The 27,411-nt window shown below is 49.8% G+C and overlaps 1 protein-coding gene across 3 annotated transcripts in view; it reads right to left on the reverse strand.

Moving 5' to 3' along the window:
- Nucleotides 1–27,411, reverse strand: part of GLYCTK (glycerate kinase) — a 106,988-nt gene that overhangs the window by 51,946 nt on the left and 27,631 nt on the right. The window lies entirely within an intron of this gene.

Genomic DNA, 27,411 nt, shown 5'->3' on the forward strand with positions numbered 1-27,411 from the left:
TCCAGAGTACTGTGCTGCACCGCGGGGCCTGTGTCATGCCACTGAGCGTAGGAAACCAGGTTTAGCACACTCCTAGATTACGTCACTATCCCCGGCAAACCAAGCCCTGTACTGACGAAAGGGACACTTGTAATTTCTGCTTCCCTGTAGGAGCGAATTCCAATGCTAGAATCAAAATGGGCCATCCCTTTTCAAAACTTACTTACTCCAGACAGGACCGATTTTTTAAATTCAGAATTTTAATTTTGGAAGTTTATGTTTCATTTTGGATTCTTGTATTCAAATTTTTCAATTCTTTGAGGCATATCCAAAAATCATATGCTAATAAAAGATCCCATACTTCAATATAAAAATGTCATTTGTATTTTAGAAATCAAGACCAGAAGTCGAATGCTGCTTCATTTGGAACTCCAATTTGAGATTTCGGCACTCGTGTACAAAGAAAAGATTCCATTTAAGGAAGCATAAATTGCGCAAAATAAAGATTCGCAATTTGCGATTCCTTAAGAGAAATTAATGGATTTGTTAGAAGTGGGTGCAATATGCACACTGACTTCTAACGAATCTACTTATATTTTGCGAACTGACCTCTTTATTAATAGGTTGGTTCTCAAAATACTGATTTGTATTGGATCGCAATTCGACCTACCTCAGAATTTAAGTCATGGTGGTCAGCTGGGGTCAGCAGACTACCATGTCTGTGATTGCTTTTAAATACATGTAAAGGAAAACAGGATGCGTTGAAAAAAAAGAATTGCACAAACCTTTTCTTTACGCAGGGAGTGGTCTCATTGACCACTGCCTGCTCATAAAAAAACATTTTGTGAACATTCACAAAGGGAAAGGGGTCCCTTAGGGATGCCTTCCCATTTACGAATAGCTTACCACCTTTGGTCCCAGCATGCTTGTTTCCGGTCCAGGGAAAAAATGGCTTGGCAGTTTAGGTTGGACTGTTCCCATGAGGCACAGGGTCAAGACTCATTTGCATATGGCTGGGTCTGAACTGGGGTGGTGAACTGAGCTAAAGAAAGATGATGGATTCAACTCAGATCTGTGACTGGGTGCGAGTGTCTGAAAAGTTTCAGCGTCCCGTCCATCATCTCTTTGTGTTTACCACCTCGCAAAACATTAATATATAGCTTGAATATTCCGTATCTGGAATGGCCGCATGCAACATGCCCCTTCCAAATACCAAATCTGTTTATCCACAAACCCAATAAATGATTCGGTAACATGGTACCGAATCGCTGTTTAGGTTTGGTGAATTCAAAAATGCCATTTTGCGGTCAGAAAACCTCTTAGTTTATGAATCAGAGCCATACCAACTGTAAAATTGCTTGGTACATGTGGGCCTTGGTTTCCAAATTCAGATCTTGTGGGAGTCAAAATTACAGGCATACATGATTTTTTTGGGGGGTTTGTGAAGCAGTCATATTCCCGGCAGTGTTACACATAAACATAAATGGTTCTTTTTTCCCAAAATGTCAAGCAAGCTCAACTCGTATGACACCATCTATTTATCCTGCCTGTTCAGCCATTGACCCTTCCTCAGCTGAGACATCTAAACTTGTACTAAAATATTGATGATGCTATGCATACCTAGAGGAGGTAATTTAGTAAAAGTCATCCCTTGCTGGTTTGATGCCAAGTATAGCACTACTAATTGGTCATGAAATACTTAGATCGGAACAAGAAGGAGCCTCCCTAGGTACAATGCACAAATATACCGCTAGGCATGTTAAGCTACGCCTATTTGCTTCCGTTAGTAGCATCTTGTCCAAATAAATACAGAATTACTATTTACCAACATGGACACTGTTTGGGCCCGATCGATCACCCGACAGCCGTGTGCTAAATGGCCACAAGGAAAATGTCCCTGCTACAGGTCCATTGTACCAATACCCTTCTGTGATAGGGCAGTTGCAAGGAATCAGTGGGTTTTAGTGTGAGTCACGAGCAGGGATGTAATGCAGGAACCTGCAGCCCCTGTGGTGCAGAGGGGCCCCCAACACTTCTGCTGGGCCCTATTCAGCCCAAGGCCAATGCATGTGTGAGATACGGGAGACTCGGGGGCCCTTTTCACATTCAGCAGGGAAGGGCATCATTTTGTGTTACACCACTAGCCCCAGGTACTCAGGTCTCCTATGTCTTACAGTGAGGCACAATGATGAGTGTGAAATATCTGCAGTGATTTCAGACTAAACAACCATTTTCTCCTCCTGACCATAAGATTCCAGCAGGCAGTTAACAAATACAAGTGCTTCAACTGATTCACCATTAACGTTGAGTAAAAAGAACTAGAAAATAACATTCAAAGGGCCTTTGGCATTACTGACCTAAGTTTATATAGGTATTGTAGGTTTACCTAGGAGGTTCTTATATTTCTTTTTTCTGTTAGGGCATGCAGACATATCAGACCCCATCTGGATATTACAACAAAGGCACATACATTTAAAACAAGCCACAACTATTGGCGTTGCCAAACCTTGTTTTTTTGCATTAGAAACATAAACCCATGTAGCAGGAATGCAAAAATATCTTAAATAATAACATTTAATTGATCATGTTAATCGGTGTGACAGAACATGTCTGGACTAAAACATAAAAGAGAATAAAGTGACACCAATTAGAAAGCTAAAATTAGGCTCTACTCTAGGCCAACCAGTGGTTTGGCATCTGCACACATTATTACTGTTTTATTTATTTTGTACTTAATAAAGGACTGAAATCGTTATACATGTGCTAACTCAAAAACATTATAATTTTAAACCATGAAAGGTTATGTTGGAAAATCATATCTTAATATTACTCCTTGCTCTGCTAACACACAAATGTATCTTTTCCCTCTTTTCAAATTGAGGTATTATCAACCTCTTCTCAAAACCAACCTGATGTATGAGATTAGGAATTTGGCAGAAGCCACACAGTCACACTATGTTTTCCTGGACGTAATATGTTATAAATAATTTGTGTATAGAATGGTTGAAACACTATGACTCCTTTAATTGTGGATGTTTAGATTTGGTACACCACCAGGCACCGTTAACCATTACAAAATATCAGTCATCCGGAAGTGTTTCTGAGAGAAAAGCTGACTTTTTTAACATGTGATCTTGTAACTGAAGAAAGTGAACCAATGGCTTGTTAAATGGTTGTTTGGTGCATACTAGTATAACAATTGGAACACTCCATTTAAGTCCTCAAAGGAAGAGTAGCCGGTCTGCCAGAAACACTTGTGCTAGAGGGTGATGTGTTTGTGAATACTGAAGTACTTCATTGTTGTAGGGAACCTTTCACAGATTGGATTTTCAGTAAAATATTTGGAGTTCAGACTATTAAAAGTTGAAAACCCACAGATTTTCAGTTTTTTCCTTGTATGATGAACACTTGGTGTACCTCTTCTTCTTAGTTGATGACGGCTCATGGCGACGAGGTAGATATAAACCCCCCTCTTCTTGTTGGATCTTCAGCCTTCTCAATGGTGTGTTCATTTTTGTTGTAATTGAGTCCATCTATGTTGCTCCTGATCGTCCTTTTTTCCTTTGACTTTTCACTGCGTTATAGTGCTTTCCAGCCAATTGGGTCGTGCATTATATGTCAAAGGTATGAGCGATTCAATCGAGTTATCTGTGCTCCGAGTTCATGTTTTAGCTTGATTTGATCAGGGATACCTCAATTTGTTTATCTGCCTTCCGCCGTATTCTTAGAAGGCTACCCCAACAAGACTTCAAAGCACGCATGCTGTTCCCGTTTTCCTTTGTTCAACTTTCACGTCCATAGAGTGTCATGGGGATTGTGATGGCTGGTACAATTCTGACCGTTGTTCTTATATATACATCAGTGCATTTGAAAATCTTTTAAAAGTCTTTCATCACAGACGTGCCTAATTTTTATATGTAGTATATGTTTCGTCTATTGGAGCTTTTATTATTCATGGTTGGTCCCAGGAGAGAGAAGCTATCCATCACTTCTAATTCTTCACCATCAAGTTAAAAGCAGGATGTTGCATCTGTTGGTATTACTTAGTTTTTTTCTTTTACATTTAGTTTTTTTGAAAACATATTTTATTGATCAAGAACACGTATCATGCAGGTCTCTGTAACCCAGAGAGTGCTGCCAAATCAACATCACATTACAACTTCTTGACATTTATCCTTTATACTAAAATAATGCAGGGCATTTCAAACCAAATACAGCCCTACTAAGTCTGTGGTTCCCCCCCAACTCCCGGATCCATCCCCCCGACCGCTAACCTGCCCATGACTGCCAATGGAATAAAATCCTCTCCACCCATTCGCACATCTGAACCACCGCCTTCATTGTTTCGCTCGGGGGACATTCCACCTCGGATCACTCACACCCGCTGTTCGTCCTGCCCATCCGCCAGTGGTTCCAAAAATATCCTTCTGTAGTCTGCCCAGCGCTTCCAGATTTTATAGTGCTTGCTGGGGCATCCCCTGGCCTCAAACACCGGAAGCTCTAGACACATGTTAAAGTCCAGGCCCCTCTTCCATACATTAACTGAAGGGGCAACTGGCGCCTTCCATGACCTGGCCATGTCTCTTTTGGCCAGTGTCAGCCCTAATAATAACAAATGCCTCTTATATATGTTACCCCCAACGTCGTCCATCACATGGAGAAGAACCAATCTGGGGTCTGAGGGTATGTCCCAACCCAGCACTTCCGTGAGACACCCAAGGACCCCCCCCCCAGAAGCGAGAGAGGCCCTGGCAAGACCACACCATGTGTAGGAAGGTTCCCTCGGCATGGCCACAGCGGAGACACTCCGGAGAGGCGATCAGGCCCGCCCGCCAAAGCCATTGCCTAGTATAATATACCCTGTGGAAAAATTTAAATTGTATCAGGCGGAGGCGCACCGCAACTGCCACCCCACGGGGTGACGCCAGCGCCTCCATCCAGTCTGTTTCGTCCAGTGGGCCTACGTCCTCCACCCACCGGTCCCTAAGAGTCTGCAAGGTTGGGGCCCCATGAATGACCAACGCCTGATATATCCGAGAGATCTTGCGCTCCTGAAGGTCCCCCATAAAGACCTTGGCTTCCAACGGGTTGAACTCAGCTATTATATCTAAGCCCTCTAAATATGGAGTGATAGCGTGCCGGAACTGTAAATATTTAAGAAACTGCGATGAAGGCATGCCGAACTCAACCCGCAGGCACTGGAAAGACTTTAATGTTACGCCCTGCACAACGTCCCCAAGCGTGGATATACCGATGCAGTCCCAGCCCACGAAGCCTGACAACCCCGCCAATTGGGGCAGGCGACCATTATGCCACAATGGGGTCTCCAACGTCAGCCTATTCCACCAGCCCATCCGCCTCAGAGCCTGTCTCCAAATTTGATAAATAACACGAGTCACCGACGGCAGCACCGAGCGTAAGGGGAGCCGCGTATAAGATCGTGTGCAATGTATATGGATCCATGAGCCGACACTCGACCGCATACGCCGGATCGCTCCTGTCCCCATACCACCACTCGTTTAGGATAAGGAGATGGGACGCTTGGTAGTAGGAGAGTATGTCCGGTGTGGCCAGGCCGCCCCTATACACTGAGAGGAAGCAGGTTCGCAGCGCCACCCGCACCCCACCTCCTTCCCAAAGAAATTGTCCCAGGATTGTATTTACTCTGCGGAACCAGCTGGGTGATATAGCATACGGATGGTTCTGCAGCTGATACAGCAGACGGGGGAGTGCGACCATCTTGAAGATGGCCGAGCGACCATATATAGTCAGTGGCATACGGGCCCACAGCTTTACGTCCTCTCGCACCCTGTCCCAAACGGGGACCACATTTCTCTCCCATGCGATGGCAGGAACGTCTGACAGAAAGACCCCCAGATATTTGAGCACCCGACCGCCATCTGAACTGGAGCGCGCCAACCCCTCCGATGGACCTCACCCCCCAGGACCCACAGTGCCGAGTTCTGCGGGCTCATGCGAAGGCCCAAGGTTTCCCCGAATATCTGCATGATCCGCAGCAGCCTCGGCCCCGTCCGATCGATGTCTGTCAGAAAAAAGAGAACGTCGTCTGCATAGAGTGCTATGCGGTCCGACAGGCCCACGGACCACTCAAGCCCGGCCACCTGTGCGTCCACACAAACCCACGCTGCCAATGGCTCAATTGCCAGCGCGAATAAATACGGGGACAGGGGGCAGCTCTGGCGCGTACCCCGACCCACCGAAAACTGAGCAGAAATCGCACCCGCCACCCGTACCGAAGCTGTTAAATCCGTATATAGCAACATCAGATAAGAGAGGAATCTTGGCCTAAGGTTCAGGCGTCTCAACAGGGCAAAGAGGTACTGCCAACTTAAGGAATCGAAGGCATGATCCATGTCCGCCAATAGGAGCGCCGCCGGGACTCCCAATCTCTGCACGGCCGCGATCGCCACATGCGCCCGTCTAATGTTATGGCGTGTCGCTCTGTGTGGCATGAATCCAGCCTGGTCCGGGTGGATCAGGGATGCAATATGAGGCAGCAAGCAATTCGCCAAGGCTTTCGCCAAGATCTTCGCCTCCACGTTAAGGAGGCAGTCTACTAGGCACCCCGCATACAGACCTGCTCCCTGTTGACGAGAGGCAACTACCTCGAAACACGTGTCCAGGGATGGCATTTATATATTATACTTGTGGCATAGGTGTACTCGCCGCTGCTACTTCATTCTCCAGAATCCTATGGGCTACTTGCTAGTATGACGAGCGGTGTGCGACCCACGTTATAGTTGAATTTAAAAGCTCCCTTGAGCGATTGGCTGACGAGTCAGGATCCCGCACCCGCGCGCCGTGAAAGGTACTATACCTTATATATTTGGCAGTCTACTAGGCACCCCGCATACAGACCTGCTCCCTGTTGACGAGAGGCAACTACCTCGAAACACGTGTCCAGGGATGGCATTTATATATTATACTTGTGGCATAGGTGTACTCGCCGCTGCTACTTCATTCTCCAGAATCCTATGGGGCTACTTGCTAGTATGACGAGCGGTGTGCGACCCACATTATAGTTGTATTTAAAAGCTCCCTTGAGCGATTGGCTGACGAGTCAGGATCCCGCACCCGCGCGCCGTGAAAGGTACTATACCTTATATATTTGGCAGTCTACTAGGCACCCCGCATACAGACCTGCTCCCTGTTGACGAGAGGCAACTACCTCGAAACACGTGTCCAGGGATGGCATTTATATATTATACTTGTGGCATAGGTGTACTCGCCGCTGCTACTTCATTCTCCAGAATCCTATGGGGCTACTTGCTAGTATGACGAGCGGTGTGCGACCCACGTTATAGTTGTATTTAAAAGCTCCCTTGAGCGATTGGCTGACGAGTCAGGATCCCGCACCCGCGCGCCGTGAAAGGTACTAAACCTTATATATTTGGCAGTCTACTAGGCACCCCGCATACAGACCTGCTCCCTGTTGACGAGAGGCAACTACCTCGAAACACGTGTCCAGGGATGGCATTTATATATTATACTTGTGGCATAGGTGTACTCGCCGCTGCTACTTCATTCTCCAGAATCCTATGGGGCTACTTGCTAGTATGACGAGCGGTGTGCGACCCACGTTATAGTTGTATTTAAAAGCTCCCTTGAGCGATTGGCTGACGAGTCAGGATCCCGCACCCGCGCGCCGTGAAAGGTACTTAACCTTATATATTTGGCAGTCTACTAGGCACCCCGCATACAGACCTGCTCCCTGTTGACGAGAGGCAACTACCTCGAAACACGTGTCCAGGGATGGCATTTATATATTATACTTGTGGCATAGGTGTACTCGCCGCTGCTACTTCATTCTCCAGAATCCTATGGGGCTACTTGCTAGTATGACGAGCGGTGTGCGACCCACGTTATAGTTGCATGATCCATGTCCGCCAATAGGAGCGCCGCCGGGACTCCCAATCTCTGCACGGCCGCGATCGCCACATGCGCCCGTCTAATGTTATGGCGTGTCGCTCTGTGTGGCATGAATCCAGCCTGGTCCGGGTGGATCAGGGATGCAATATGAGGCAGCAAGCAATTCGCCAAGGCTTTCGCCAAGATCTTCGCCTCCACGTTAAGGAGGGATATTGGACGATATGATGCAGGAAGCTCGGGGGGCCTACTAGCCTTGTGGAACACAACTATTTCTGCCTGTCGCCAATCCCGCGGGAGCACCCCCCGCTCACGAGCCTCCTCAAGGGCCGCTCTATAGTGTGGACCAAGCTGCAAGAAATGTTTTAGAAAGAATTCGCTAGGGAAACCGTTCGAGCCCGGTGCTTTGCCCGAGTTGAGGCCACCCAACACCTCCCCCAGCTCTTCAACCGATAGTGGGAGATCTAACTCCTCCCGTACCACATCAGAGAGAGCCCGAGGAGGGATGTCCGCGAGGAACCGCTCAATCATCTCTACTGGTAGGGCATCCTGCGGGCCATAGAAGTCTGCATAATATACCGCAAAGCTATCTGCCAGTGCACTAGGATCAAATATGGGCTCCCCGGTGGCATCCACTAGCCCCGGAAGCACCCGCGAATGGTTCACGCCCTGACAAAGCCTATGAAGCATCCAGCCCAACTTATCCCCCCCACTGGTAAACCCGACTACGGGTTGCCAGCCATGCTTGTCGCGCCTCCTCCATTAACATCAAGGCATCATTCTGTTGCGCAAATAGGAGCTGACGACGGGCCGGACCTCCACCCTCCTCGGCGCTCCGGCTCTCAAGGGCTGCTATCTCGCTCTCTGCCTGGGCGGCCCTCTCCCTCCTGCGCCGGCGCGCCATGGCACAATAAGAGATATCTACCCAGCGGAGTGTCGATTTAAGCGCCTCCCACACCGATGTGGCCCCGAGGACCGACCCCACAATAATGGATAGGTACTGATCCAACGCCTCCAGCATATGCGACCCATATTCCTCCTGTTGCAGGTGCCACACCGACAAGCGCCACCTGAACGGTTGTCGCGAGTGCCCCAGCTGCAGCACCGCTGCAACCGGAGAGTGGTCTGAAAGGCCCCGCGGGAGAATCTCAGCCTCTATGGCCCTGTAGGACAGATCTCTGGACAGAAAAATGTAGTCTAACTGAGAGAATGATCCATGTACTGCAGAAACATATGTGTATGCACACTGCGTGCCGTGAAGGTGCCGCCAGACATCCACCCAGTCTAGGCCCTCTACCAAGGCTCCCAGTTTGGTACGGGTCAGACCATCAGGCAGTCCCCCCTCCCTCCACCGATCCCTGGAGCCCTCCATCACCTCATTCCAATCCCCGCCAACCACACATGCGACTTCTGAGAATTCGGTCCAGACGGCGGTGATTTTCTCCACGAGTGCCCAGGACATCGGGGGTGGGGCATACACACTTCCAAACACCACCCAGTCTCTCCCTATTTGCCCCTTGACAAAGACATATCGTCCCTGGACATCTGTCCACACCCTAGCATGTATGTACGGGACCCGCTTATGCACTAGGATAGCTACCCCTTCCCCCCCGAGACCCCCGTGTGAATCCCGCATGAAAGACCTGGGTATACCCGTACCTCTGGAGGCAAGGGGTCTTTGTGCCCAAAAGGTGCGTCTCCTGCAAGAACAGTACGTCTGCAGCCACTCGCTTGGCGTATCGCAAAAGTGCCCCCCGCTTAATTTTATCTAGGGCCCCTTCACATTCCAACGTACTGCCTTAACGGTACCCAGCTGCGCGGTAACTTGTGCCATATCTCATGTTCCAGAATTACAATGGGAAACGTGCGGTCAACAAAAACCAAATAAACCTCCAACACCCCTTGACCCTCCTTCCCCCCAACCCCATACCTCAAAAACATTGAAGCACCTGTTGCGGTGGAAATCGCCTCCAGGCTCCAACTGGGAGCACTGGGTCGTCCCATCCAATGGATCCCCCCCAGCCGCCCAAAACTACATGCGCGCTACCCGCGCTAAGCTGCCCACGCAGCAGAATACCCGTACCCCCCGATCCCATCCCCCAAGAATGCATAAGCCGCAGAGACCCGTCACCCTGTAGAACCATCGGATGTTGACCCCTCAGCTGCCCCCCCCCCGCCCGTGGAGCCGGCCCCAGATGTTGAACCATGGGATCTGGAGCGCCTGCGGGATCTAGAACGCCTGGAGTTCTTCCCTTTTGTAGTTTGACTGTCCTGAATGGCGTTGGTGGCCTCGTTGTTGGACCCCCAGCCCGGGGGCGAGTGTGGCCGAAGGCGTACATTTTCAACCGTCCATTTAAAGACCTCCTCGGGTGAGTCAAAGAAATGTGTTCGAGACCTGTAGACCACCCGCAGCCTGGCCGGGTACAGAAGGGCATACGGAAGCTTCAGGGTTCGAAGCCGGGCCTTTGCCGCTAAAAAGGACTGGCGCTGTTGCTGTACAAGGCGGGTGTAGTCCGGGAATATAAGGATGCGTGTGTTCTCAAACAGCGGAAGCTCCCTCACCCTGGCCTGCTTCAGGATTACATCATGGTCGTGATAGTTCAATATTCTGGCGATCACCGGCCGAGGACGAGACCCCGGCGGCGGCTTCTGCGCAAGCGCCCTGTGTGCCCGCTCCACCACAAAACAGCGGGAGAGGGCGTCCGATGGCAACCAACTCTCCAGCCATCGCGTCAAGAACCGCTCCATGTCACCCCCCTCACAGCCCTCCGGAAAGCCCACAAAACGCAGATTGTTCCGTCGGGCCCTCCCCTCCGCATCCTCAACCCGCTCCGCCAGGCCCTTCTGCACCACCTCCACCGCCTTGACTCGCTTCTTAAGTGACGACACTACGTCCTCCACTCCAGAGACCCTTGTCTCGGCCTCCGTGATGCGGTCCACTGCATTCCACAGGCCCTGGCGGAGTAGCATGACATCCGCTCCCACAGCCCCGATCTTGGCGTCAAGCATGTCTCTTGACTGCGTGATTGCAGCCATAAGTTCTGCATTACAGGGGCCAGCGGGCTGCGACGTGCTTGGGGCTACTGCGGTCGCCCCAGGGCCCGTAAACTTGTCTATCGGCCCCTGCTTGGCCTGGCCACCTCCCTTGCCATCTCTCGTCATTATGCGTCGCGTGATGCAGCCCACACCGTCTTAATCGCCCACTCTGCCGCCGCAAGGGCCGTCCCCCCCCGGTAGCAATACACCTGGCAGCCCCTCGTCGCAGCTCTCCTCCAACTCCACTGTTTGATCACCCCGGTGTGCAGGCGGGCCAACGGATGTCCCCCTCCAATCGCCGATGCTCCGTCCAGGGGCCTGCAGGCCGCGCCACCCCTATCGCACCATCAGGTGGGGGAGGGAGGATGGGGGGGAGAATCTGTCCGCCCACAGCCCGAGCTAGCTGCTGAGACCCCCGCCGCCCAGGCGGCCTGTCCTCCAGCAGGCCCTCTCAGCTCCCAGCCCGGGTAGCACCCTCCGCGGTGCAGGATTCGCCCGGGTACCCCGTGGTCCGACTCGACCACCGATCACTCACCACAGCACAGCGCTGTAAGGGAGGTAGGGCAGGGCGCCCCGCCCGCACCAGTGGCTATAGCCTCAAGGGGGGCCGCCTCAGCTCCCCCCGCGCCGCACCAGACCCAAGCAAATCGGCCGAGGCCTCACCATCACACTCCACCGGGGCCCCCGATGCACCGCCTCCGATTCCGCCAGCCCGACCCCTCCTCTTCTGGGCGCCGTGGGGACAGGGGGCACGGGGGAGGTTCTTCGCTCCTCCGGCGGCGCTCACCAGGTCACCTTCGTCCCACTCGGACAGCTGCGGCCACACTCCAATGGCACGGGAGCCACCCGGTCACCTCGCTCTCCCAGACCCCGCACGCAGCTTCACGGAGGCCTCCGACGATGCCGGCCCTGCCGCCGCCTCCACTACGCAAGGGCACCGCCTCCTCTGCTTCAACAGGCCGCGCTGGGCCGCAGGATGTCTGCCCCAATACCGTCGGTATCCGAGCCCCGTTTCGTTCGCCGGGCCACTCAGCAGGGGGGCGCCGGTCTGCAGTCCCTCCGGCCAGACGGATTTCAGCATGGGATCGGATGGGCAGGATTCCGGGAAGGATTTTGTTGCCGGGCGGTGCGGAGCGAGCTCAATGCGCGTCCGCCATGTTGGCTTGCCAAGCCACGCCCCTCTTACATTTTGTTTTAGTCCTATTTTTTCTCTGTGCTTCTTTTCTTCCTGTCATGTAGGTTCTCAGGTCTTCTTGACTTTCGGCTATGAGAGTTGGGTCATCAGCATATTAGAGGTAGGTCATGTTTTTTTGGCCAATGTGGATTCCACGCACTTAGACCCCATTCAGGGGGATCACGGCCCATGAAGGGCCTACAGGGCCTTAAACATGGGGTTGAGGTCATATGAATTTGTTATCCAGGGTCTCGTTCTACTAATGTAACTGGGCCAAATACAATCCCTTCCGCACTTGACTGTCAGAGTAGTAAAGACAAGTATTCTCAGGCTTCTCAGGGTGGTAGATAGGGGGAGCTCAAACTCAGAGTTCAACAATCAAGTGAAAGACACAATAAAGTTAATGCCAAACGCAGTGCATATGTTTGCCAGAAACAGAGTTCTTTATTCACACAGTTACCATAAATATTACACACTTAAATAACAATACACAAGAGAGTCCCCCTGGGCACCATCTCATGTAGGCGCTACACATAATCTGCTTTCTCTCTGTTCCCTCCCAGGCAAACTTCAAGGTAAAGGGCCCTCCCACCTGTCTCTAAGGTCAATCAAGAATAGGGTGAATCATGTTCTGGTGAAAGTTTTGGATACCCAGAGTTCAAATATGAACTCAGGCTTCATTTTATACCTTCTTGGGATAGATTAGTTTTCAAGAAAGCTTTCAGCTAATGCCATGCACCCAGAGTTGCTTTTCCATGCACTCAAAAGAGCTGCAAGTACTTGTCAGAGTTTATCAGAGCTGGGCTTTGGTCGCATTCTACAGCATGTCTGCCAAGCCTCTCCTTCAGAGAGGGGAGGTGGTCAAGGATTCAGCTGGGGTGGTATTGATGGTGCAGCTCCACTGTTGTATGTGCAGCTCAGTGATCGGCAGTCCTAAAGGGTTATGGTCCAGATTGAAAAAAAGGCAGGTGCAGTTCCAGGGGTCTTTAGCAATGAGCAGCAGCCCCCATCTTGGCCTTCTGTATTTAGGAGTTGCCATCCCGACTGGGCCTTCAGCAAACAGCATTTGCAGCCCCTGTCCATGGTCACTGGCTTCGGCATATATAGTCACTCAAATGTAGCCTCAACCGGGCCTTCTGCAATCTCACAATTACAGTGTCACAGTTCATGCCAGGAACCGGAGTGAGAGTCTGGGAGTACCTCAGGCACAAGCGTCCTTCCAAATCAATCTTCTGCAGTCTGTTTTTTCCTGGCTGCCCCATGCCAATGGGGATGCGCTCGTCCTCCCTCTTTCCAGAACAGTCACTCCCCCTGCAGGACCAGGTAGGCTAATTCCTTCAGCAGGTGGCTTTCTAGGCCCTTTAGGACATGTGTATAGCTCCTTTAGCAGGAATTCCATACTTCAAATGATTATCTCTCACCTCTGGGAGACTGGCTGTCAGGCATCCCCCATGCTGGTTACACAGCAGTCCTTTAAGTATTCTGTGCAGCACACCAGTAAGACATTGGATTATTATTTGGGGCCAGGGACTACCCAACAAAAGGAACAACCCTAACCTTTGTCAGGGTGAACCCTCAAAGTCACAAAATGAACTTGAGTTCAACCCCCAGTAGCTGTGGCACAGAGCTTATAGGCTTAACTTGGGGCATTGTGTAAAGTATTTATGCAGTACCAAAACAGTAACTGTCCACTTCAACTCTGAGAAGGCATTTCCCCCTTCAATCACTCATTGACTGTAGCTTTATATTTGACCCTGTACCATGCTTTACTGCATATGTTATGCTACGTTTATTTGTGAAATGCACAACTAACCTGGGAAGCACGTACTGAATGGGCTGAGCCAGGATCGGGGCTAGGTGAAGAACCAGGTCTTCAGTTCCTTGCAGAATTGAAGAACTGAGGAGAATGTCTGATATGCAGTGGCAGGTTGTTCCAGGCTTTAGGAACAAGGTAGAAGAAGGCACAACCGTTGGAACTTATTCTCCGTTTAAGGGGGGGGGGGCGGGGGGGGGTAGTGCGGGATTAGGAGGCCGGCAGAGCGTAGGTGTCTGGTAGATTTGTGGAAGTTTATGAGGTACGTGGGCCAAATGTTGCTTAAGGCTATGTATGTGTGTTTGAGGAGTTTCAAGAGTGATCGTTTGAGGATTGGGAGCCAGTGAACCTCTTTTTTTTTTTTTAACTTTATTTATCTTTTCGGTAATAGAGAGATTAGTGCAGACGTCAGATAAAGATTTACAAATCAAGGCATGATAATCGTACATAGTCAAATAATGAGTACAGAAAGTACTTGTCGCATAATAATCATAAACACAGTGTGGCTTAGATTTATACAAACTCGCTGGACAGTTCTGTGGTACAATGAAAAAACACTACTGAAGGTCATTTCCCCTCTGGCATGGAACGTACAATGGCAGTCGAAGCCAGTCATCACTACGAATCCACAGGTGCAATTAGTCTTGAGCAACAACCCAAAAGGCTTCTGGTGCAAAAATGGGACCGGAATGTAGACCATGAATGTGGTAAAACAAGTGTCTCATCCCACACCTTCTGGGTCCGTGCCATTATGTGACTGTGAGTTGGCGTCCTGTAGGAGGCCAGTTATATATAGCCTATACGGGCCCCAGATGTCTTTAGGCCGCGAGGACCCTGGCATGAGCTCAGCATATACCTCACTGTGTGTATTGCAATCGGCTAGGCTGCGCAGCCAGGTTTTCAGATCGGGGGCCGTCTTACGACCCCATAGGATGGCAATTTCGCGTTTAGCCAACAGCAGGCTGAGTGCCACAAATCTCCTGAGATATTTGGGGAAATTCACAGTGTATCCCAGTAGAGCGACTTCTGGAATGGGGGTAATAGTCAATTTCGCAATGGTGCCTAAAGTGCTGTGTACTTCCTCCCAGTATGCGTGACTCTTGGGACAGGTCCAGGTGAGGTGGGTAAAGTCGGCATGTGGGGCGTTGCACTTGCAACAAGTGTGTGGTCTAGTGGGGTCAGGCGGTAAGCCCTAGCCGGGGTGAGCCAGTGAAACTCTTTGAGGTGTTGGGTGATGTGAGTGTGGGGTGGGAGGTTGAGGGTGAGCCTGGCCGCTGAGTTTTGTATGACCTGAAGTCTTCTGGTCATTTGAGTGTTGAATTTAGTATATAGTGTGTTGTGCGTTACTGTAGTCCAGCTTGCTGGTGATGATGGATTTAGGCCCAGATCTCTGTACTGGGGTGAATGTATGACATTGTTCTGCATTCTGTCCATCAATTGTTGTTTTTGCATTTGTCACCCCGAGTGGGAAGGGTATGCTCAGACGTGAGTCCCTTGCTCTCCATGCCACTGGAATCAAGCTATCCTGGCTGACGAGGGCTGAAAGCCCGAAACCGGTCCTAGGATGCTTGTTTCCAGTCCAGGGAGGACCTGGCTTGGCAGTTCGGGCTGGACTGTTCCCATGGGGCACAGGGTAAAGACTGATTTGCATATGGCTGGGTTCAAACTGGAATGGCATGGTGAGCAAAAAAACGATGGATTTAGGCCCAGATCTCTGTACTGGGGTGAATGTATGACATTGTTCTGCATTCTGTCCATCAATTGTTGTTTTTGCATTTGTCACCCCGAGTGGGAAGGGTATGCTCAGACGTGAGTCCCTTGCTCTCCATGCCACTGGAATCAAGCTATCCTGGCTGACGTGGGCTGAAAGCCCGAAACCGGTCCTAGGATGCTTGTTTCCAGTCCAGGGAGGACCTGGCTTGGCAGTTCGGGCTGGACTGTTCCCATGGGGCACAGGGTCAAGACTGATTTGCATATGGCTGGGTTCAAACTGGAATGGCATGGTGAGCAAAAAAACGATGGATTTAGGCCCAGATCTCTGTACTGGGGTGAATGTATGACATTGTTCTGCATTCTGTCCATCAATTGTTGTTTTTGCATTTGTCACCCCGAGTGGGAAGGGTATGCTCAGACGTGAGTCCCTTGCTCTCCATGCCACTGGAATCAAGCTATCCTGGCTGACGAGGGCTGAAAGCCCGAAACCGGTCCTAGGATGCTTGTTTCCAGTCCAGGGAGGACCTGGCTTGGCAGTTCGGGCTGGACTGTTCCCATGGGGCACAGGGTCAAGACTGATTTGCATATGGCTGGGTTCAAACTGGAATGGCATGGTGAGCAAAAAAACGATGGATTTAGGCCCAGATCTCTGTACTGGGGTGAATGTATGACATTGTTCTGCATTCTGTCCATCAATTGTTGTTTTTGCATTTGTCACCCCGAGTGGGAAGGGTATGCTCAGACGTGAGTCCCTTGCTCTCCATGCCACTGGAATCAAGCTATCCTGGCTGACGAGGGCTGAAAGCCCGAAACCGGTCCTAGGATGCTTGTTTCCAGTCCAGGGAGGACCTGGCTTGGCAGTTCGGGCTGGACTGTTCCCATGGGGCACAGGGTCAAGACTGATTTGCATATGGCTGGGTTCAAACTGGAATGGCATGGTGAGCAAAAAAACGATGGATTTAGGCCCAGATCTCTGTACTGGGGTGAATGTATGACATTGTTCTGCATTCTGTCCATCAATTGTTGTTTTTGCATTTGTCACCCCGAGTGGGAAGGGTATGCTCAGACGTGAGTCCCTTGCTCTCCATGCCACTGGAATCAAGCTATCCTGGCTGACGAGGGCTGAAAGCCCGAAACCGGTCCTAGGATGCTTGTTTCCAGTCCAGGGAGGACCTGGCTTGGCAGTTCGGGCTGGACTGTTCCCATGGGGCACAGGGTCAAGACTGATTTGCATATGGCTGGGTTCAAACTGGAATGGCATGGTGAGCAAAAAAACGATGGATTTAGGCCCAGATCTCTGTACTGGGGTGAATGTATGACATTGTTCTGCATTCTGTCCATCAATTGTTGTTTTTGCATTTGTCACCCCGAGTGGGAAGGGTATGCTCAGACGTGAGTCCCTTGCTCTCCATGCCACTGGAATCAAGCTATCCTGGCTGACGAGGGCTGAAAGCCCGAAACCGGTCCTAGGATGCTTGTTTCCAGTCCAGGGAGGACCTGGCTTGGCAGTTCGGGCTGGACTGTTCCCATGGGGCACAGGGTCAAGACTGATTTGCATATGGCTGGGTTCAAACTGGAATGGCATGGTGAGCACAAAAACGATGGATTTAGACCCAGATCTCTGTACTGGGGTGAATGTATGACATTGTTCTGCATTCTGTCCATCAATTGTTGTTTTTGCATTTGTCACCCCGAGTGGAAAGGGTATGCTCAGACGTGAGTCCCTTGCTCTCCATGCCACTGGAATCAAGCTATCCTGGCTGACGAGGGCTGAAAGCCCGAAACCGGTCCTAGGATGCTTGTTTCCAGTCCAGGGAGGACCTGGCTTGGCAGTTCGGGCTGGACTGTTCCCATGGGGCACAGGGTCAAGACTGATTTGCATATGGCTGGGTTCAAACTGGAATGGCATGGTGAGCAAAAAAACGATGGATTTAGGCCCAGATCTCTGTACTGGGGTGAATGTATGACATTGTTCTGCATTCTGTCCATCAATTGTTGTTTTTGCATTTGTCACCCCGAGTGGGAAGGGTATGCTCAGACGTGAGTCCCTTGCTCTCCATGCCACTGGAATCAAGCTATCCTGGCTGACGAGGGCTGAAAGCCCGAAACCGGTCCTAGGATGCTTGTTTCCAGTCCAGGGAGGACCTGGCTTGGCAGTTCGGGCTGGACTGTTCCCATGGGGCACAGGGTCAAGACTGATTTGCATATGGCTGGGTTCAAACTGGAATGGCATGGTGAGCAAAAAAATGATGGATTTAGGCCCAGATCTCTGTACTGGGGTGAATGTATGACATTGTTCTGCATTCTGTCCATCAATTGTTGTTTTTGCATTTGTCACCCCGAGTGGGAAGAGTATGCTCAGACGTGAGTCCCTTGCTCTCCATGCCACTGGAATCAAGCTATCCTGGCTGACGAGGGCTGAAAGCCCGAAACCGGTCCTAGGATGCTTGTTTCCAGTCCAGGGAGGACCTGGCTTGGCAGTTCGGGCTGGACTGTTCCCATGGGGCACAGGGTCAAGACTGATTTGCATATGGCTGGGTTCAAACTGGAATGGCATGGTGAGCAAAAAAACGATGGATTTAGGCCCAGATCTCTGTACTGGGGTGAATGTATGACATGGTTCTGCATTCTGTCCATCAATTGTTGTTTTTGCATTTGTCACCCCGAGTGGGAAGGGTATGCTCAGACGTGAGTCCCTTGCTCTCCATGCCACTGGAATCAAGCTATCCTGGCTGACGAGGGCTGAAAGCCCGAAACCGGTCCTAGGATGCTTGTTTCCAGTCCAGGGAGGACCTGGCTTGGCAGTTCGGGCTGGACTGTTCCCATGGGGCACAGGGTCAAGACTGATTTGCATATGGCTGGGTTCAAACTGGAATGGCATGGTGAGCAAAAAAACGATGGATTTAGGCCCAGATCTCTGTACTGGGGTGAATGTATGACATTGTTCTGCATTCTGTCCATCAATTGTTGTTTTTGCATTTGTCACCCCGAGTGGGAAGGGTATGCTCAGACGTGAGTCCCTTGCTCTCCATGCCACTGGAATCAAGCTATCCTGGCTGACGAGGGCTGAAAGCCCGAAACCGGTCCTAGGATGCTTGTTTCCAGTCCAGGGAGGACCTGGCTTGGCAGTTCGGGCTGGACTGTTCCCATGGGGCACAGGGTCAAGACTGATTTGCATATGGCTGGGTTCAAACTGGAATGGCATGGTGAGCAAAAAAACGATGGATTTAGGCCCAGATCTCTGTACTGGGGTGAATGTATGACATTGTTCTGCATTCTGTCCATCAATTGTTGTTTTTGCATTTGTCACCCCGAGTGGGAAGGGTATGCTCAGACGTGAGTCCCTTGCTCTCCATGCCACTGGAATCAAGCTATCCTGGCTGACGAGGGCTGAAAGCCCGAAACCGGTCCTAGGATGCTTGTTTCCAGTCCAGGGAGGACCTGGCTTGGCAGTTCGAGCTGGACTGTTCCCATGGGGCACAGGGTCAAGACTGATTTGCATATGGCTGGGTTCAAACTGGAATGGCATGGTGAGCAAAAAAACGATGGATTTAGGCCCAGATCTCTGTACTGGGGTGAATGTATGACATTGTTCTGCATTCTGTCCATCAATTGTTGTTTTTGCATTTGTCACCCCAAGTGGGAAGGGTATGCTCAGACGTGAGTCCCTTGCTCTCCATGCCACTGGAATCAAGCTATCCTGGCTGACGAGGGCTGAAAGCCCGAAACCGGTCCTAGGATGCTTGTTTCCAGTCCAGGGAGGACCTGGCTTGGCAGTTCGGGCTGGACTGTTCCCATGGGGCACAGGGTCAAGACTGATTTGCATATGGCTGGGTTCAAACTGGAATGGCATGGTGAGCAAAAAAACGATGGATTTAGGCCCAGATCTCTGTACTGGGGTGAATGTATGTCATTGTTCTGCATTCTGTCCATCAATTGTTGTTTTTGCATTTGTCACCCCGAGTGGGAAGGGTATGCTCAGACGTGAGTCCCTTGCTCTCCATGCCACTGGAATCAAGCTATCCTGGCTGACGAGGGCTGAAAGCCCGAAACCGGTCCTAGGATGCTTGTTTCCAGTCCAGGGAGGACCTGGCTTGGCAGTTCGGGCTGGACTGTTCCCATGGGGCACAGGGTCAAGACTGATTTGCATATGGCTGGGTTCAAACTGGAATGGCATGGTGAGCAAAAAAACGATGGATTTAGGCCCAGATCTCTGTACTGGGGTGAATGTATGACATTGTTCTGCATTCTGTCCATCAATTGTTGTTTTTGCATTTGTCACCCCGAGTGGGAAGGGTATGCTCAGACGTGAGTCCCTTGCTCTCCATGCCACTGGAATCAAGCTATCCTGGCTGACGAGGGCTGAAAGCCCGAAACCGGTCCTAGGATGCTTGTTTCCAGTCCAGGGAGGACCTGGCTTGGCAGTTCGGGCTGGACTGTTCCCATGGGGCACAGGGTCAAGACTGATTTGCATATGGCTGGGTTCAAACTGGAATGGCATGGTGAGCAAAAAAACGATGGATTTAGGCCCAGATCTCTGTACTGGGGTGAATGTATGACATTGTTCTGCATTCTGTCCATCAATTGTTGTTTTTGCATTTGTCACCCCGAGTGGGAAGGGTATGCTCAGACGTGAGTCCCTTGCTCTCCATGCCACTGGAATCAAGCTATCCTGGCTGACGAGGGCTGAAAGCCCGAAACCGGTCCTAGGATGCTTGTTTCCAGTCCAGGGAGGACCTGGCTTGGCAGTTCGGGCTGGACTGTTCCCATGGGGCACAGGGTCAAGACTGATTTGCATATGGCTGGGTTCAAACTGGAATGGCATGGTGAGCAAAAAAACGATGGATTTAGGCCCAGATCTCTGTACTGGGGTGAATGTATGACATTGTTCTGCATTCCGTCCATCAATTGTTGTTTTTGCATTTGTCACCCCGAGTGGGAAGGGTATGCTCAGACGTGAGTCCCTTGCTCTCCATGCCACTGGAATCAAGCTATCCTGGCTGACGAGGGCTGAAAGCCCGAAACCGGTCCTAGGATGCTTGTTTCCAGTCCAGGGAGGACCTGGCTTGGCAGTTCGGGCTGGACTGTTCCCATGGGGCACAGGGTCAAGACTGATTTGCATATGGCTAGGTTCAAACTGGAATGGCATGGTGAGCAAAAAAACGATGGATTTAGGCCCAGATCTCTGTACTGGGGTGAATGTATGACATTGTTCTGCATTCTGTCCATCAATTGTTGTTTTTGCATTTGTCACCCCGAGTGGGAAGGGTATGCTCAGACGTGAGTCCCTTGCTCTCCATGCCACTGGAATCAAGCTATCCTGGCTGACGAGGGCTGAAAGCCCGAAACCGGTCCTAGGATGCTTGTTTCCAGTCCAGGGAGGACCTGGCTTGGCAGTTCGGGCTGGACTGTTCCCATGGGGCACAGGGTCAAGACTGATTTGCATATGGCTGGGTTCAAACTGGAATGGCATGGTGAGCAAAAAAACGATGGATTTAGGCCCAGATCTCTGTACTGGGGTGAATGTATGACATTGTTCTGCATTCTGTCCATCAATTGTTGTTTTTGCATTTGTCACCCCGAGTGGGAAGGGTATGCTCAGACGTGAGTCCCTTGCTCTCCATGCCACTGGAATCAAGCTATCCTGGCTGACGAGGGCTGAAAGCCCGAAACCGGTCCTAGGATGCTTGTTTCCAGTCCAGGGAGGACCTGGCTTGGCAGTTCGGGCTGGACTGTTCCCATGGGGCACAGGGTCAAGACTGATTTGCATATGGCTGGGTTCAAACTGGAATGGCATGGTGAGCAAAAAAACGATGGATTTAGGCCCAGATCTCTGTACTGGGGTGAATGTATGACATTGTTCTGCATTCTGTCCATCAATTGTTGTTTTTGCATTTGTCACCCCGAGTGGGAAGGGTATGCTCAGACGTGAGTCCCTTGCTCTCCATGCCACTGGAATCAAGCTATCCTGGCTGACGAGGGCTGAAAGCCCGAAACCGGTCCTAGGATGCTTGTTTCCAGTCCAGGGAGGACCTGGCTTGGCAGTTCGGGCTGGACTGTTCCCATGGGGCACAGGGTCAAGACTGATTTGCATATGGCTGGGTTCAAACTGGAATGGCATGGTGAGCAAAAAAACGATGGATTTAGGCCCAGATCTCTGTACTGGGGTGAATGTATGACATTGTTCTGCATTCTGTCCATCAATTGTTGTTTTTGCATTTGTCACCCCGAGTGGGAAGGGTATGCTCAGACGTGAGTCCCTTGCTCTCCATGCCACTGGAATCAAGCTATCCTGGCTGACGAGGGCTGAAAGCCCGAAACCGGTCCTAGGATGCTTGTTTCCAGTCCAGGGAGGACCTGGCTTGGCAGTTCGGGCTGGACTGTTCCCATGGGGCACAGGGTCAAGACTGATTTGCATATGGCTGGGTTCAAACTGGAATGGCATGGTGAGCAAAAAAACGATGGATTTAGGCCCAGATCTCTGTACTGGGGTGAATGTATGACATTGTTCTGCATTCTGTCCATCAATTGTTGTTTTTGCATTTGTCACCCCGAGTGGGAAGGGTATGCTCAGACGTGAGTCCCTTGCTCTCCATGCCACTGGAATCAAGCTATCCTGGCTGACGAGGGCGAAAGCCCGAAACCGGTCCTAGGTTGCTTGTTTCCAGTCCAGGGAGGACCTGGCTTGGCAGTTCGGGCTGGACTGTTCCCATGGGGCACAGGGTCAAGACTGATTTGCATATGGCTGGGTTCAAACTGGAATGGCATGGTGAGCAAAAAAACGATGGATTTAGGCCCAGATCTCTGTACTGGGGTGAATGTATGACATTGTTCTGCATTCTGTCCATCAATTGTTGTTTTTGCAGGTGATGAGGACTTAGGCAATGGTTCTGAGGGTTGGTCTGAAGCCATATGAAGATCTTCTTCATCATCTGGAGTGTGTGGATGCAGGAGATGGTGCCTGCTTTCACTTGGCCAGTCTCGGTGAGTTGGTTGTTGATTGCTATTCCATGTTTTTTTGTGTGGGTTGCCCTAGGGGTGTAGGTCTGGGTTCCACAGGCCACCAGGTGGAGTTCCAGAACAAGGTATCTTTTCCAAAGATTACTACTTCCTTCTAGTCTGTGTTGAGCTTAAGCCAGCTGCTTTTCATCCATCTGTTGACTATAGTCATGAATGCAGAAAAATTGGTCCGGTTGTTTGGCGTTTATCGGAGAGTAAGAATACGAGCTGGTTGTCGCCAGCAAAGCATATGTTGTTGATTCTATAGATGTGGGTAATTCTGGCGATTAGGGTCATGTAAACATTGAACAGAGTAGGTCTGAGTGAGAATCCTTGTAGCACTCTGCAGATGAGGTTGAAGGCGTTCGGGGTGAAGGGGACCAGACTGACCAACTGGGTGGAAGGAGCAAATCCAGTGAAGGTGGTACCTTAGATTCTGGCTTCTTGCAATTGTTGAATAAGGATGGGGTGGAAGGCATTGTCCAAAGCTAGGGAAAGATCCAGTAGGATGAGGCTAATAATCATCTCTGTCCATGACCATCCGGATGCCGTCCAAGGCAGTGATGAGAGCAATTTCTGTACTGTGGTTGGGCCTGAATCCGGATTGCGTGGTGTCGTGGAGGTGGCTATCACTTAGGTGGGTGGCTAGGCATTTGTTTGTTATCTTTTCCATTAATTTTGCCAGGCAGGATAGGAGGGAACTAGGCTGGTAGTCTACTAAGGGGTTTTGAGAAGGGGGAGTACTGTGGCATGTTTCCAAGCATCCAGGTAGGTGGCTGTGATGATTGAGTCATTCAGGGTTGGGATTAGGGCTGCGCTGATGGGGTTAGGGCAGGAGTCTGAGGGTGCTCCGGGGTGCACAGACTGTGTGGTTGTTGTGGTTTTTTTCAGTGGTGATGGTGTGCCAAGTGGTCAGCGCGGTCCCGTTGGTGTTGGTAGAGATGGGCTGGAGGGATGCAAGGAGGGAAGGGTGCACATGGGGCTTGAAGTTTTCATAGATGATGGTGATCTTGTTGGAGCACAATAGGGAAAGCTAGGTGCAGAGGTCATGAGAAGGGGTTACGCTAGTGGAGCTTGCTGCCGGAGTGGTGGGGTTTTTAACTATGGCAAAGATTTCTTTAGGGATGCTTTTGATGCAGTCAGTAAGCGCGGAGCGTTATAGACTCTGATTTGCTGATGGTAGAGTCGGTGGGCCGATTTCTTGCTGCTCATGTAGGTGTCATTCTGACTTTGTCTCCATCTGCGTGTAAGTTGCTTTCAGCAGCTTTTGGTGAGCCTGAGCTCTACTGTGTATCAGCTTGTTTGCAGTCTGGTTCTCATGGCTTTGAAAAGAGCTAGGGTATCTGCAGGTGGTGATCTAGGTGTTGAAGTTGGAGATGGATTCAAGGAGTTGTTTTTGTGTTGAGGCGGTGGTGTAAGAGTTCGGAAGACCAGGATACATATGAGATCTTGTTACAGTCCCATCATGAAGATTTGGTGATGGCGTTTCAGTGGTGGTGTGGGATTGGTATGCTGAAGTTGATGAGAATGTGGTTGGATCAGGTGATTGATGTGGGCTTGTTTACTGTGATGTTGCTAAAACTGGGATGCAGTAGGTGGCAGGCAGCGTGTACAGACTTTTTAGGCTAGATCTGTCATATAAAGATGCTCCATACATACATACATACATACATAAAACTATAATTAGCAAAATAAATAAATGGCTACCAGTTTTAGGCCTGGTAATCAACCCTAATAGTGTTTCCAGCTCCTATGCAAGAGGTGCTGAAAATCCTATTAACATTGTCCCTGTGGCAAGTGGTCATCTTTGTTGGCTTTTTTAAAGTTTTCAAACAATTTTGCTAGGAAATAAAGACCAATAGTACAGCTGTACAATGTTTGGGTACACTATCACAATATGTGGGTCTACTCCACCAACAACAGTTGAACAATGAGCCATCTCTCGGTTCCACATCAGCACTTCCAGAAACAGAGGAGTCATCACACCAACCAAAATGCCAGCAGAAGCGACTTCAATAAGAAGAGAGAAAGAGGGCTCCTAGGAAACTATCTTCAAAACAGGGTACCCCATTAGAAGATCAATATTGAATTACAGAGGCCTCCATGCTGGGGTGGAGGTGAAACTGAAGGATTTGTTGGGACCAAGGTGGGTAGCGAAGAGAGGGGAAGTTAAATTCAGTGGGGTGGGCGGTGAGAAGGGGGAGTAGGCAAGGGACCCCAGGCCCAAGATAATGGAGCTGCGAGGAAGTGGGATCGTTCAGCATCCCTGCCTGTTGGACACCGTATGGAGAGGGAAGATATGGTTGGCACAGCTAAATACGGAGGGGGGGGGGCAGTGGAGGAGGGAATAACACACAGGTCCAGACACAACTCTTGGATGCAGGTCAGGTTAAGATGGAGGGTGCCTTGGGCATCAGCGTCAAGGTTCAGAAAAGGGGACCAAATGGCTTCAAATAACTCGGTCTGTCTTGGAGTCGATAAATTATGCATTCATACGATGCCACTTTAAACATCTCAGTAAGCCATTCATCGTGTGTGGGTAGGTGTCATGGTATTGAGACAAAACTGCTCCTATGGCCACTTCAGACGCATCCGCTTCTATGGTTTCTCTGGGTTGGGATGTGCCAGAACTAGTGCGGATATAAAAGCGTGTTTTAATTCCTCAAAAGCGGCTTGGGCTTCCTTTGACCAAACAAATTTGTTCTTCTTGCGTAACAACTTGGTGATGGGTGTCACCATCTTAGAAAAGTGGTTAATGAACCTCCTGTAAAAGTTAGCGAATTCCAAAAATCATTGTATGTCTCTGATATACTTGGGTTCTGGCCATTCCTTGACTGCTAAAACCTTTCTCAGCCATCTCTTGACCCTTGGGTGTGAGCATAGCTCCCAGGAATTCGACAGTGTCAACGTGGAACTCGCACTTGCTGAGTTTGCAAAACAAATTGTTTTCTCTCAAGGCTTGTAATACAGCACCAATGTGTTGTATGTGTTGTTCTTCATTCAATGAATAAATCAGAATGTTGTCTATATAAACGACCACATACCGGTCTAGGAAGTCTCTTAACACTTCATTGAGGAATACTGGAATGCCGCCGGGGAGTTGCATAACCTGAACTGCATCACCAAATATTCGTATAGTCCATATCGTGTTTTAAAGGCAGTTTTCCACGCATCTCCGGTCCTCATTCGCACCAGGTGATACGCTCCCTTAAGATCTAATTTGGTGAATATTATGGCCTTTTTCACCTGTTCCAACAAAACTGGGATAAAGGGCAGAGGGTAATGATTCTTAATGGTGATATCATTTAACGCCCTAAAGTCTATGCAGGTGCGTAGCTCCTCATTAGCTTTTGGAATTAAAAACAAAGGCGAAGCCGCAGGTGATTTGGAGGGGTTCCTAAAGCCAAATATTTCTCCAGGTATTGTCACAGATGTTCATTCTCCTGGTCTGTCAAGACATATATGCGCCCGCATGGTACCACAGCCCCAGGGATGAGGTCAATTTGACAATGGTATTGTCGATGGGGAGGAAAGGTTTCAGCTAGTGTTTCGTTAAACACCTCTTCATATTCAATGTATCATTGAGGCAATGTAATGTCTTTTTCTGCTGCTGTGGCAATTCAATGCCTTGCGGATAAGGCTTGAGAAGGTTGGTTAGGATGACAGACAATTCTTTACACAAAAGTCTGATTCCAAATTTAACGTTTTATCAGTCCAGTCTATGGTGGGATTATGCTTCTTTAGCCACGGTAGTCCCAGAATAATCCCATATTGGGGAGCCTTAATAACATGAAATATCATAGTTTTCAAGTGGTCTGGTTCATATAGAAACTTCCAAGGGATCTGATACAAAACAGACAGGTCCAGAATCTAACACTCTTCATTCAACATCAATCACGATTTCCGGGTTGGTTTTCTTCACCAATTTTATTCCCAATCTTTTGGCTACTTCCTCATCCATAAAGGTACTGGTGGCTCCCAAATCTGATAAAGCCTGGGTTTCTTCCCATTTATCCTTTATTCTGAGTTTGATGGAGATGAAAAAGAAGGGGCTCGTGTTTGCAGCATTCCTGGTATCCGATGAGGGGATAAAACTATTGCTCGAGGGTTCCCCTCTCTTTCTTCTCGAGCTTCCTGGTTTTCCGATTCCTTCTTAACGGTAGATGTTTCACTTCTTCTGAATCTCCCCCAGTTGCTTTGAGGTTTGAAGAGACAATCCCGTACAAAATGTCCCTTTTTTCACAGTATAGACAAAGGCCATTTTTCCTGTGCATGCCTCTCTCGCTTGATGGGAGGGCAGCTCTCACAGTTCCAATTTCCATAGGTTCCTGATTGGTGCTTGGGACATTACGCCTTTTTGCGAGGACGTATGAATTTTGGAGCTGGTTGTACCTTCCGCTTAGTGTTCCCTGTTCAATCGCTTATCTAATGTTCCAATCTCAGAGTCAAATTAATCAAGTCTGTACATGTGATAGGTTGTGGGTCGATTTGTGCAATGATGTCTTTCAACTCATCTCGTAAAACTTAGTAGTATATGGCAAACTGTTTTTCTTTGGGCCAATTGGTTTCTGCCACCAACCTCCTGAACGAAGTCAAATATACTACTAGATCTTTGTTCCCTTGCCTGAGCTCTAGCAATTCACGGTCAGCCGAGAGAGTGTGGGTTCTCCTATCTAATATATTTTCAAATTCTGCCCTAAAGGACTCCAAGTCACAAAGTAGTGGGTCTTCTCTCTGCACTAATGGAACTGCCAATAATGCTGCGTCCCCAGCTAATTACGCCATAAGTAAGGCCACACATGCTTGGTTG

This window comes from Triturus cristatus, chromosome 9 (assembly GCF_964204655.1).
Source record: "Triturus cristatus chromosome 9, aTriCri1.1, whole genome shotgun sequence".
NCBI lineage: Eukaryota > Metazoa > Chordata > Amphibia > Caudata > Salamandridae > Triturus > Triturus cristatus.